General features: G+C 46.5%; 7 non-coding genes across 7 annotated transcripts; all 7 read left to right on the top strand.

Moving 5' to 3' along the window:
• The first annotated feature begins 883 nt into the window (after positions 1-883).
• TRNAI-AAU (transfer RNA isoleucine (anticodon AAU)) lies at positions 884-957 on the top strand. Its single transcript has one exon. It is a non-coding gene; the product is annotated as a tRNA-Ile (tRNA).
• A 166-nt stretch (positions 958-1,123) lies between these two features.
• TRNAI-AAU (transfer RNA isoleucine (anticodon AAU)) lies at positions 1,124-1,197 on the top strand. The gene has a single exon. It is a non-coding gene; the product is annotated as a tRNA-Ile (tRNA).
• Positions 1,198-6,230: 5,033 nt separating this feature from the next.
• TRNAI-AAU (transfer RNA isoleucine (anticodon AAU)) lies at positions 6,231-6,304 on the top strand. The gene has a single exon. It is a non-coding gene; the product is annotated as a tRNA-Ile (tRNA).
• A 166-nt stretch (positions 6,305-6,470) lies between these two features.
• TRNAI-AAU (transfer RNA isoleucine (anticodon AAU)) lies at positions 6,471-6,544 on the top strand. The gene has a single exon. It is a non-coding gene; the product is annotated as a tRNA-Ile (tRNA).
• Positions 6,545-6,710: 166 nt separating this feature from the next.
• TRNAI-AAU (transfer RNA isoleucine (anticodon AAU)) lies at positions 6,711-6,784 on the top strand. Its single transcript has one exon. It is a non-coding gene; the product is annotated as a tRNA-Ile (tRNA).
• Positions 6,785-9,100: 2,316 nt separating this feature from the next.
• On the top strand, positions 9,101-9,174 carry TRNAI-AAU (transfer RNA isoleucine (anticodon AAU)). Its single transcript has one exon. It is a non-coding gene; the product is annotated as a tRNA-Ile (tRNA).
• Positions 9,175-9,340: 166 nt separating this feature from the next.
• On the top strand, positions 9,341-9,414 carry TRNAI-AAU (transfer RNA isoleucine (anticodon AAU)). Its single transcript has one exon. It is a non-coding gene; the product is annotated as a tRNA-Ile (tRNA).
• Positions 9,415-13,476: the final 4,062 nt, after the last annotated feature.

Below are 13,476 nucleotides of genomic sequence, written 5' to 3'. Positions count from 1 at the left end.
GGTACCAAAGTGATATATTTCTGCGTACTGTTATTCAAGTGAGATTGAGTTCTTCTTTGCCTGAGTGTATTGTCTCATCAACAAATGAACGCACTCGAACACCAATTGGCTTTCTGAGGGAAGTTGTTATGTCCTTTTCTTTATTGAAAGCGCATTTTTCGAATGAATTTTTGACTTCAGGGACGCGTATGAAACTTTATGGTGATCTGGTTCATGTTTTCTTGCCGCATCCTGTTTACCGTATGATGTATAACTTAGGACCTGAACGCAATATGCTGAAACGCGTTAGAAAAATGCCGATTAGATCTTCAGCGAAAACATTCTTTTTTCAATTGCATTCGGGCACTCTCCTTGTGAAGTCATGGCTGCAAAGCAAGGGCTTCTTTGTTCCATGGTCTGTTAACTGCATCATATGTAAAAAACCTGAAACTATTGAGCACATCTTCTTGGATTGCCAATACTCAGTTTTCTTGTGGGATGTTCTCAAACGAACTCTGAAGAAAGAGCTGCCGTTAAGTCCTTTCGGTATTCGGCTATTACCGTGAGCAGACCCAGGGGGAGTGCCGGCTGACTTGATAGTGCTTTTGTGTATTAGCAGCGTGTAAAAACGCGCATGGATGTCAGGAATGCCCGTGTAGATGAAAGGTCTGCGAGGGAACACCTAAATGAAAGCCTTAGGTACACGCGTGATGCCCTCAAGCACATGATTGAACCCCTAGAGTGGTTTCTGGAGCTTGACACTTTGGCGTCTGCGATATCCTCTTTGAGTGCCTTTTAAATATGTACAGTCTCTCGAAGTGATGTAATATTATCTTTTTGCACCAAGTGGCCTACTTTGTACGCGTTTGATTGGTGTTGAAATCAAGGCAACAAAGAAAAAAAAGGCCTGCTAGCTCATTCGGTTAGAGCGTCGTGCTAATAACGCGAAGGTCGTAGGTTCGGTCCCTGCGCAGGCCACGATGTTTCTTTTTATGCATATCCTAATGGCTACACTCCATATTTTTTACATTTTATTTTCTCACGTGATGCAAACACGCATCCCTCTCTCTTCGCCGTCCGCGCCTACGCGCAAGGGAAATGACTCGCCCTTGTCTTTTGGTTTGCCGCGCCATTGCTCTCACTCGGCCTGCTAGCTCAGTCGGTTAGAGCGTCGTGCTAATAACGCGAAGGTCGCAGGTTTGATCCCTGCGCAGGCCACGATGTTTCTTTTTATGCATATCCTAATGGCTTTTCTTTATTTATTGCCGGTCTTCGACATTGTACAGAGCACATAATACAAAACAAAATTACAATGTACAATTAACAAATACAAAACATTTTGAAAGAACATACATGCCATCAGTCCTATAAGGACTGGCGTTGTCTAATTAAAATTCTTTCAGTGCTGTCAGAGGTTCTATCCTCGAGAGCCATTCGGGTACACATTCTTGTATTTTCTTTATTTCAATGAAACGAGACATGCTATCGCGGAAATACGTACGCGCAGGCCTAGTGTCCGGGTCGCAGTAGTACCCAGACATCCTTGTACGCCATAAACTATGAAGGCCCTTGAGCATTATTAGGTCGAAGGGAACCCCGTCGTCATTCGTTACCGCTAAGTACCTGATGCCATGCGGATTTAACGGTAACTCCTTCTTCATTGTTCTTTGTAGGACATCCCGGAAGAACACTCCGGCCCAGCAATGCAAAAAGACATGGTCTATTGTTTCTGGTTGCTTGCAAATCAAGCAGTGCTAGCCCCAAGGTACAAGAAAGCCACGTTCTTCCATGAATGTCTTCACTGAGAGTGTTCCTGTGTGTAATTTAAAAAAGAATGTCTTTACCCCAGTAGGCACCTCCATATTTTTCACTCGCTTAAGGACATCCAGTCCTGATCTTCCACTGTATAGCGCTCTGTACAATGGCACTGGAAATACAATGTCGCAAATATCTTTATACGATGTTTTCCTTTTAACGTTACATAAATACTAAAAAGAAAAACGCACAGAAAGAAAGCGCACACTATCTGCAACTCCTTTAAAATAGCCACTAAGCGTTCCGGGCATACTATCTGTACTAACAATAAGTGCCGGCAAAGCACCTCTCAACCTGAGTTGGCATACAGTGCGCAGAAACGGATCACGCACATCCCGAAAAAACAAAAACCTGTTCACAAGCTGGCGTACAAAAAGATGCGCCAAGCCCAGCCCCCCTTTCTTCACGTGCCGGAACAGATTGGTTCGGCTGCTCCTTTCCCAGGTAGAGCCCCAGATAAAAACCGCGAACACTCTGTGCAACCTTTGCACGTTTACCCTTGAACAGTACAACGTTTGCATGACGTACCACAACTTCGTAATAAAAAACATGTTACACACAGTTGCTTTTGCGAAAATCGACAGTTTGATGCCTTTCCACCTGTCTGCTTTTTCTGTTGTTTCTTTTGCTTGGTTCGTCCAGTATTCGTCGCTATTTTCGTAACTGCCCATGGGGACACCTAAGTACTTGGTCAGGGTTTTCATTCAGCTCACATGTCAATATTGTCCGGGGCGGAAGACCACTCTCCGTGCCACAAACCGAGGGACTTTCCCCAGTTCACTCAACTGCCCGTCACATCACAAAAATTTTTCACTACCCTTATTGTTTCCGTCACACTTTCTTTGCTTGTACAACACACCGCGATGTCATCTGCATATGCCAAGAGCTTGATTTGTGTGGCTGCCAAGCTATACCCGCGTATTTGCTGATTCTCAGTTATTGCCAAACACATAGTTTCTATGTAAATGTCAAACAAAAGAGGACTGAGAGGGCAGCCCTGACGCACAGAACGCATGACGTTAATGGGGGCCCCAAATCATTTATTCACAATTAAGCGTGTTGTGCAGTTCTTGTACGCCAACGCCACTCCCTCAGTGATGATGGAACCAACATTAACGTAATCCAAAATGGCAAACAAAATATCATGAGAGACACAATCAAACGCTTTCTCGAGGTCCAGCTGGAGCACCGCGACTCCACCCGAGGTGGCGTCACAGCACTCCAGTACGCACCGCATCGTGTGAATATTCGAAAAAATGGACCTTCCTTTGATACCACACGTTTGGTGATCTGCCACTATGTCATTTATGACGCTTTGAAGTCTGGCAGCCAAAACTTTCATAAAAACCTTATAATCAACATTGGTTAAAGATATTGGCCTGTAAGATGTTACTAGCCTAAGTTTCTCCACTTGGTCACTCTTAGGGATGAGTATGGTATGAGCTTTTCCAAAAGAAGGCGGCAAAGTTTTGTTATCATACGCATCATTAAACAGCTCTGTTAGTAACGGCGACAGTTCTTTCTTAAAAGCTTTATATAAACACGCGCCCAGACCGTCCGGTCCAGGTGATTTGCCTTGGTTCAAATCATCAATCGCTTTTTCAACTTCACGTTCTGTTATTTTCCATTCCAATCGTTGTTTTGTATCGTCACTCACTCGCGGCATCCGAGATCGAAAGGCCCTTCTGAACTCGTCTATATTCACTTCTTGAAACGCAAAGAGTGACTGATAATACTCTAGAAACGCTCGGCCTATGCTCTTACTATCGTCGGTAACAGTGCCGTTCCATAAAATTCTGTCGACATGATTCCGTCGAGCTTGCGCTTTTTCGAGTCCCAGCGCCCATTTAGTGGGCGTTTCTCCAGCTACTAATGCATTTGCTCTTGCTCGCACAATCGCACCTTGATACCGTTTCTTGTCAAGCTGCTCGATTTTTCTTTAATGGCTCCTACATCTTGCTTATACGTCCCAGGCTCTTCGCACTCCAGCCCTATCAGCTGCTTAAGTGTCTTTCGTAAGCCACTTTCTTTCATTTCCTTCTCAAATCGTAAGCAGCTCGATCTTTCTAAAGCTTTCATTTTTACGTTTTGTTTGAAGTATTCCCATTCCTCTGCTATTGTTTCACTGTTTTCTTCACTTACTTTCCTGACGGCCTCACGTACTGCCTCTACAAATGGCTCGTCTTTTAGTAGTAAGGCATTCATTTTCCATAGATCCCAATTAAAATCTTGTTTCTTCCTCTGCGTGCCTATATGACATTTCACAATGCAGTGATCTGAAAACGATACTGGTGCCACCGAATAACTATGGCACTTTGGAATTATGTCTTGCGATACGTATATGCGGTCTAACCGCGCATGAATACTACCTTGGAATCGTGTGTACATGACTTCCCGCTCCCCCTCCAGGCACTCACAGACATCGTCCAGTTCATTATCACTAATTAGCTTAGTCAACACACTACTGCTTTTATCGCGAATACCAGCATTATTGACTCTATCCCGAGCCCTCAAAACACAATTGAAATCCCCCATGCACTTATCAGTGCTAATATACTGAAAAAGGTTCGCAAGAAATGAAGCGCGTTCTTCCACAGCATTCGGTGCATATATGCACATGACTCTGAATTCTAATTCACGAAAAACAAAATCACAAAAAACGATCCTTCCGGCTTGACATGAAAATACATTTTTAACAACAAGGTCAGGCAACTTCTTAACAAATAGGACACAACCGGCGGACGTCCCTACCGCATGGCTCACGACCGCATAATATCTAGTCATGAAACGCCGCACCATGCTCCCGGTCTCCTCCTCTCCGTCAACCTTTGTCTCCTGGACAGCTAGAACGTCTAGGTCTTGGTCAGCGGCCAACCGTAGGACTTGGCTTTGCCTACGCTTGGCCGCCAACCCTCTCACGTTTAGTGTGGCAATAGTGAGCGACGGATTAGGAGCCATTATGAACTAAAGTATGAGATAGACCCGGAGCATGGTGCTTACCTTTCACGACCAGCCCTCGGCTAGCCGCCTCCGGGACCACCCGTCTTCCCGGCGTTATTCTTTTGCTGTGCTTTGTCACCAGGCTTTCTCTCGGGCGGAACATTTGGCTTCGGCTTGAAGACCGACCGCCTCCCAAGAGGCGTCTTCGTTGGTGGCCCGTCACTTGTGCTGGATGCCGCGCTGTCCTTGTCTCCGCCCTCGTCCCGGGGGCGCTTGGAGGTGGCACCGAGACAAGCCGCCCGGTCCCCGTCGTTATCATCCTTGCCCTGTTGCATCGCTGACTCAGTCTCCTCGCGTTCACCTTCATTAGCACCTGCATTCACAGGGTCTTCGTCCCTCTCGACACGTGCAGGCCCAGTCACCTGCTCAGCACCCTCGACTACCTTGGCTTGAGCGACCTCCGGTACCGTCGTGGCATTTGTCGTCAATGAAGGCACTTGCACACCGGCTCCCTTAGCAGCTTCTTCTGTCTCGACTGCATCCATGACGTGCTCTGCAGACACATCACTCGCTGCTGGTCCTGTCACGGCTGCGTAAGATTTAACGCAGTCAGCGTCGACGTGGCCGAACCCTCTGCATCTCGAACAGCGGGGGACTTTGCAATCACGGCGTACGTGTCCTGTCCCTTGGCAGCACAGGCACTGCATGGGCCGCCCAGGTACGACCCCCAATGCCAGCTCTCCGCCGACGCGGACCTGGTGAGGCAGGTCTTCCACTTTAATGCCGCTTCTCAGCTTCAGTAGCACGGTCCGGGTGGTCGAGGTCTTGTCTCTCATGCCTTGGACGCGCCAACGCTCTCTGCTCACCTCTTCTACCTTGCCGAAGGTTGTGAATGCCGCCCGGACGTCCTCGTCGGAAACGCCGTACAGCAGCCAGTGAAGCCGGAGTTTCACCTGCTGGTCCTGCGGGTCGACGATGACACATCGACGCCCTTTCACCTGAAGCTCTTTCAGGGCCAGCAGGCGTTTTGTTGCAGCTGCGTCACTGAGGGTCACGGCCCAGACGTGATTGACCTGGTAGGCCCCGAGGCACACACCTTCCGGCAGCAGGCTTGTGGGCGTAAGCGCATCCCGAAAATCCTCGACCTTGTACGGCCTCGCTCTTACAACAGCGTGTAAAAATACGGTGTCGTTAACAATTCGTCCTTTTGACAGTTGGGGCAAAATAAACTGGTAGTCCCTTTCGTCGTCGTTGCTGAACCTGTTTCCGCGGCCCAAAGTGACCGCTGTCGCCGCCCCGCTTGAGGCCATGATTCAACGATCCGATCAGCTCGGCTGCCGGAAGCAGAATCAATATCCCAATGGCTACCTTCTTTATTTTGTTACATTTTCTTAGTGGATGCCAATGCGCATTCCTCTCTTTTCGCCGTCCGCGCCTACGCGCACGGGAAATGACTCGCCCTTGTCTTTTGGCTGGCCGCGCCATTGCTATCACTCGGCCTGCTGGCTCAGTCGGTTAGAGGGTCGTGCTAATAACGCGAAGGTCGTAGGTTCGATCCCTGCTCAGGCCAAGATGTTTCTTTTTATGCATATCCCAATGGCTACACTCCATATTTTTTACATTTTATTTTCTTACGTGATGCAAATACGCATTCCTTTCTCTTCGCCGCCCGCGCATACGCGCACGGGAAATGACTCGCCCTTGTCTTTTGGTTGGCCGCGCCATTGCACTCACTCGGCCTGCTAGCTCAGTCGGTTAGAGCGTCGTGCTAATAACGCGAAGGTCGTAGGTTCGATCCCTGCGCAGGCCAAGATGTTTCTTTTTATGCATATCCCAATGGCTACACTCCATATTTTTTACATTTTATTTTCTTACGTGATGCAAATACGCATTCCTTTCTCTTCGCCGCCCGCGCATACGCGCACGGGAAATGACTCGCCCTTGTCTTTTGGTTGGCCGCGCCATTGCACTCACTCGGCCTGCTAGCTCAGTCGGTTAGAGCGTCGTGCTAATAACGCGAAGGTCGTAGGTTCGATCCCTGCACAGGCCAAGATATTTCTTTTTATGCATATCCCAATGGCTACACTCCATATTTTTTACATTTTATTTTCTTACGTGATGCAAATACGCATTCCTCTCTCTTCGCCGCCCGCGCCTACGCGCACGGGAAATGACTCGCCTTTGTCTTTTGGTTGGCCGCGCCATTGCTATCACTCGGCCTGCTGACGAACTTAGTCCCGGCAAGTCACCGGGGCCTGATGGTCTGGGAGGGGCTTTGTATAAGAGCTTTAAAAGTGAAATAGCTGTAGCATTACATCGCGTGATTAGGAAGATCTACGAGAATAAGGAAGCACCTCCTTCTTTTCGGACATCGCACGTTATTTTAATTCCTAAAGCAAAAGATCCTGCGCGACTTATGGCGGTTGAAGCCTACAGACCAATAAGCTTGACGAATACGGACTCTAACGTTTACACTAAAGTACTGGTGCGACGATTGCAGACCGTTATAAAAGAACCTGTGGGCCCCCATCACACATACGGTATCAAAGGCAGATCGATCTTTTCGAATATACATACTGCAAGGACCATACTGGAATGCTGCGATGAAAGAGAGGACAGAGTCACTACGACACAAATTGACCTTGAAAAGGCTTTTGAGAGAGTCGTCCATGATGTCATATTTTTGCTCTTAGAACATGTTAAAGCCGGTGCTGTGATAACAGATGGAGTGAGAATGGTGTACAAAGATTGCACTGCAAAGTTAGTAATAAATAGGAAATTAGGCGCAGTATATATATAAAAGTGGAGATATCAGTAAAACAAGGATGCTGTTTGTCACCTCTTTTAGTCGCCTTTTATTTGGAGCCTTTCTGTTTGAAAATAATTAAAAGCCAATCTATTCGTGGGTTTATCTACGCAGGAATTGAGACTAGAGTTCTGGCTTATGCAGGTGACGTGGCAATTTTTCGCCGTGATACAGAAAGTGTGAAAAACACATGAAAGAGGTTGTTTCTTTTTGCACCGCTACTGGAAGTGTTGTCAGCTGGACTAATTGCCTAGGTTTATGGCACGGCAGCTGGACACAGGTACCTGAGTATTTTTGCAATATGAACTGGAGCGTTACCCCTGGAAAATATCTTGGGGTGCCATTACAACATTATCGTGACAGTGCCGCGTATTGGATCGAAGAAGTAAAAAGAGTTAAAGATCAGACAGAAAAGTGGGGCGGGCGTAATTTTTCGATTTTTCAAGAGCTAGTGTTTGTAATCTGTTTTTAGTTACAAAGGTGTATTATTTACTACAAGTGTTATGCATGGCAAGGATTTCGGTGCAGAAACTTCACCGAGTGTTTGCGGTATATATATGGGGATCCACTTGGGAGAGAACTAGCCGGTGTAACTTCTTTCATTCGGTGAAGAATGGAGGACTAGGATTAACACATTTGTTTTGGAAACAGATTGTTAGCAGGTTCTTTTTCTTAAGGGACCAAAGTGATATATTTCTGCGTACTGTTATTCAAGTGAGATTGAGTTCTTCTTTGCCTGAGTGGATTGTCTCATCAACAAATGAACGCACTCGAACACCAATTGGCTTTCTGAGGGAAGTTGTTATGTCCTTTTCTTTATTGAAAGCGCATTTTTCGAATGAATTTTTGACTTCAGTGACGCGTAAGAAACCTTATAGTGATCTGGTTCATGTTTTCTTGCCGCATCCTGTTTACCGTATGATGCATAACTTAGGACCTGAACGCAATATGCTGAAACGCGTTAGAAAAATGCCGGTTAGATCTTCATCGAAAACCTTCTTTTTTCAATTGCATTCGGGCACTCTCCTTGTGAAGCCATGGCTGCAAAGCAAGGGCTTCTTTGTTCCATGGTCTGTTAACTGCATCATATGTAAAAAACCTGAAACTATTGAGCACATCTTCTTGGATTGCCAATACTCAGTTTTCTTGTGGGATGTTCTCAAACGAACTCTGAAGAAAGACCTGCCGTTAAGTCCTTTCGGTATTCGGCTCTTACAGTGAGCAGACCCAGGGGGAGTGCCGGCTGACTTGATAGTGCTTTTGTGTATTAGCAGCGTGTAAAAAACGCGCATGGATGTCAGGAATGCCCGCGTAGATGAAAGGTCTGCGAGGGAACACCTAAATGAAAGCCTTAGGTACACGCGTGATGCCCTCAAGCACATGATTGAACCCCTAGAGTGGTTTCTGGAGCTTGACACTTTGGCGTGTGCGATATCCTCTTTGAGTGCCTTTTAAGTATGTACAGTCTCTCGAAGTGATGTAATATTATCTTTTTGCACCAAGTGGCCTACTTTGTACGCGTTTGATTGGTGTTGAAATCAAGGCAACAAAGAAAAAAAAGGCCTGCTAGCTCATTCGGTTAGAGCGTCGTGCTAATAACGCGAAGGTCGTAGGTTCGGTCCCTGCGCAGGCCACGATGTTTCTTTTTATGCATATCCTAATGGCTACACTCCATATTTTTTACATTTTATTTTCTTACGTGATGCAAATACGCATCCCTCTCTCTTCGTCGTCCGCGCCTGCGCGCACGGGAAATGACTCGCCCTTGTCTTTTGGTTTGCCGCGCCATTGCTCTCACTCGGCCTGCTAGCTCAGTCGGTTAGAGCGTCGTGCTAATAACGCGAAGGTCGTAGGTTCGAACCCTGCGCAGGCCACGATGTTTGTTTTTATGCATATCCCAATGGCTACCTTCCTTATTTTCTTAAATTTTCTTACTGGATGCAAATACGTATCCCTCTCTCTTCGCCGTCCGCGCCTACGCGCACGGGAAATGACTCGCCCTTGTCTTTTGGTTGGCCGCGCAATTGCTCTCACTCGGCCTGCTAGCTCGATTCCACTTCCGGCCACCACAGCGGACGGTCACGGAATGTTGTGCTCCGTAGGGGCGGTTCATGTGGCCCAGCCGGGCCGCGGTATCAGGCTTACGGAAACGTCTTCACAGGATTACCAGCTTGTTTTGCAGCATCTGCCATCAGGTATGACCGTGTGTAATACCGTGTTTTTGCACGGTGATTTGAAGGCCAGGCCCTATCGAGTCGAACATTTTCGTGATGCGCTTGACCGTCATAAGCTGTTGCCGGATGTGGTGGCCCTCGGGGCCTACCAGATGAACCATGTCTGGGCTATAACATTCAAGGATGAAGTCGGAAAAAGAAGCTGCTGTGAGCGAAGGCCTTTAGCGTCAAAGAACACCGCTGCGTCGCCATTGACCCTTGCAACCAGGATATTAGAATGAAGCTGTTCTGGCTCCTTCACACGACTCCCGACGAGGACGTCAGAGCAGCCTTGGCGCCGTTCGGAACGGTGACAGAAATTTCCAGGGAGCGGTGGCGAGTACCAGGGTGCGGCGACAAAGGTTCTCACACGCGTCTGGTATCGTTACGGCTGAAGGCTGGTATGACCATGGAAGACATCCCGCATCAGCTACGAGTATCAGAGGACCATGCGCTCGTGATCGTGCCAGGCAGAGCTCCGCTCTGCCTCCGATGCCGCGGCACCGGCCATATACGGCGCGAGTGCCGTGTGCCACGCTGTGGGCTCTGTCGTCGTTTCGGCCACGACGAGACCCAGTGCGTGAGAAGTTACGCTAACGTGACCGGGTCTGGCCGGAGCGACGCGTTAGACGAGCACATGATGGATCAAGCGGACGCGGAAGAGACTGCTGGAGCGGGCGGAGACCCACGAGGCACGGAAGGGAAGCCAGTGGTCATGGCAAGCGTCAAGTGCCAACCCAGAAAGGGCAGTAGCGAGGCAGTGGCCAAGAACGAAGTGCAAGGTGAACCGTCTGCAGAAAATTCTACAGTGCGTGAAAGTGGGGGCGACGCGGAGGCTGCCGAGGGCGTTCTGCGACAGGGCAACTATGGCGCTGCCTTCATCGAAGAATCCGGCGAGCAAATGGACCACGCCAGCGCCGTTTCAAAGAGACCTCGCGAAATACCCGATCAAGATGGCAGGCTTGAGCAAGACGACGGTATCAGCAGCGAAGGGCCACCCACGAAGGCTTCCTCTTTCCGGCGGTCTACACTCAAGCCCAAACCGAACGTTCCGCTCGAGAGGAGGCCGACGCGAGAACATCCACCTGAGGGGCGTCAGACGCCGACCAATCCGCCAGGTGGTCGGCAGACGCCGACCGTCCCACCAGACGGGTGACAGATGCCGGCTGTCCCACCAGATAAGCGGACAACGCCGACAGTTCCCCCGCGGAAGCGGGGTGCTGTTTGGTAGAAGGCTCAGTAAGGACTAGGTGCTGCGGAACCTTTAAGTGAATGATGAGTAGCGCATTAATATTCGTTCAATGAAAAATAAGCACGATCAGATTGAAAGTTTTTTAGGTAACCTTGCATTGCCGTTTGATTGTTTGTTATTCACCGAAACATGGTGTGAGCATGAAGCAGACCTACTGAAATTAACATCGTACGCCACCTTTTTCCTAAATAGGCCTTCCCGCGGAGGAGGAGTAGCTATTTATGTTAGGTCTTCTTTAAGGTGTAGCATCATTCCACAATTTACCGTTATAACCAATGACTATGAAGCACTCGTGCTACAACACAACACTTACATTCTTTCTGTAATTTATAGGCCCCCTGGTGGAAACTGTAACACCTTTTTCAAATTTTTGAATGCTCTTCTTTATTACTGTTCACAATATAACTACACCCTATTGCTCGGCGGCGACTATAATATTAATCTAAACGAAGTGAACGCTCATTCAGTAGAATTTCTTACGGCCATTGAATCCAATGGGTTCACCAACACCATCACATCTCCAACGAGAATCACGGTCTCTTCGTCAAGCATTATTGACTTGTTTATTGTTAATATAGATATCATCGTAAAATCTTCCGGCACACTGTCTTGTGATCTAAGCGATCATTGTCCAATTTTTATAACAATAGAAAAGCATCAACCTGCACCTGTTCGAAGCAGACCGGTAACCTTTCGGGCAATTACTGATAACAAACTACAATCATTCAGGCGACTGATAAGTGAGACACCATGGACACAATGTCTCAACTATCGTTCAGTGGATGAGGCTTACAATGCGTTTATTGATAAATTTAAAGTGCTTTATGACTCAAGTTTCCCATTAAAAACGAGACAATTACCCCCAAAAATTAAGAAACCACGGGTTTCACCTAGCCTTTTCAAAATGATTAAAAGAAAAGATCGCCTGTACCACAGTTTCTTGGTAACCAGAAATCCTAATGATTACGTTGTGTTTAAGCAGTTTAGGAATAAATTAAATAATGACTTGCGCAAAGCCAAGCGTGACTATTACTCAGTAATTTTCGCGGGAAGAAAGAATAATTCAAAGCTAATTTGGCGTGCAATAAATGAGGTAATTAACCATAGAAATATCTCGAATGACATTGGCGAATTGATTATCGACGGGTCACCAAAATCAGGCGTACTATTAGCCGATTGCTTTAACAACTTCTTCACCGAGCAAGCAACAGCAAAATATAACGCAGATGCGTGTTCTGTTATTTCAAATGAAACAACCAGCTCAGTATTTCTTAGCCCAACAGATCCATCAGAAGTATTTACCGTTCTCATGTCCTTAAGAAATAATTCCAGCTCTGATGTAGAAGGCCTCACAATTAAACCAGTAAAGTTTGTCGCTGACTTTCTTGCACTTCCTTTGTGTCATATTATTAACCTTTCACTAGAATCGTGTGTTTTCCCTGCAAGAATGAAACTGGCTAAGGTTACAGTCATTTTCAAGTCAGGCTCGAAAAACTCCATGAGTAATTATCGCCCCATCTCTATTCTTCCTCTTTTTTCGAAAGTGCTAGAAAAAATTCTGCTCAAACGTCTGCAGAACTTCTTTGATGCTAATCAGTTAATATCACACTCTCAATTCGGTTTCCGCAAAGGTTTTTCTACAGAATCAGCTTTATTAGTCCAAAAAGAAATTATTTTACAGAATATTGAAAACAAACTCTTAACACTAGGAATCTTTTGTGGATTTCAGTAAGGCCTTCGATTGTCTAGACCATAATATTCTCTTAGACAAGTTAAACAAGTACGGCGTTAGGGGAAGGACACTTCAAATTTTCAGTTCATATCTTAAAGACCGTGAACAAATAGTGAACATAGATGGTTTTTGTTCATCCAAACGTTATCTGAAATGTGGCGTCCCTCAGGGCAGCATATTAGGACCTTTTCTTTTCAATGTCTATATAAACGATGTGATAACAATTTCGACAGAAGCTGATTTTGTAATTTATGCCGACGACGCTTCCCTATTTATCTCTGGTCTTTCGGTTACAGAAATAAATTCAAAAGCAAACAATGCCCTAAACAGCCTTTTAAATTGGTCTAAATTAAACAATCTCAAAATAAATACAACTAAGTCAAAAGCTGTTATTTTCCGCGCTATAAATCGTCACATAGGGACTAACTTAACCATTAACCTAGGCAATAATATTATTGAGGTCGTTAGCCACCATAAAACACTGGGTGTTGTATTTGATGAGCACCTTCGATGGACTGAGCACACTAATTACGTATCCCTAAGTTTATCTAAAGCTGTTGGAGCACTTTCCCGGTGTCGTGGCATTCTTCCAGTGCACATTAAAAAACAGATATATGTTTCATTATTTCAATCACACATTGCATATTGTCATCTTGTTTGGGGCACGGCATCACCGACTAACATGAATAGAATTGTGAGCCGGCAAAAGAAAGCCATTCGTATCATTGCAGACGAAGAG

This window comes from Dermacentor variabilis, chromosome 8 (assembly GCF_050947875.1).
Source record: "Dermacentor variabilis isolate Ectoservices chromosome 8, ASM5094787v1, whole genome shotgun sequence".
In the NCBI taxonomy this organism is placed as follows: domain Eukaryota; kingdom Metazoa; phylum Arthropoda; class Arachnida; order Ixodida; family Ixodidae; genus Dermacentor; species Dermacentor variabilis.
Note: the sequence above shows the minus strand (reverse complement) of the source record. Positions and strands in the feature narration are given on the sequence as shown.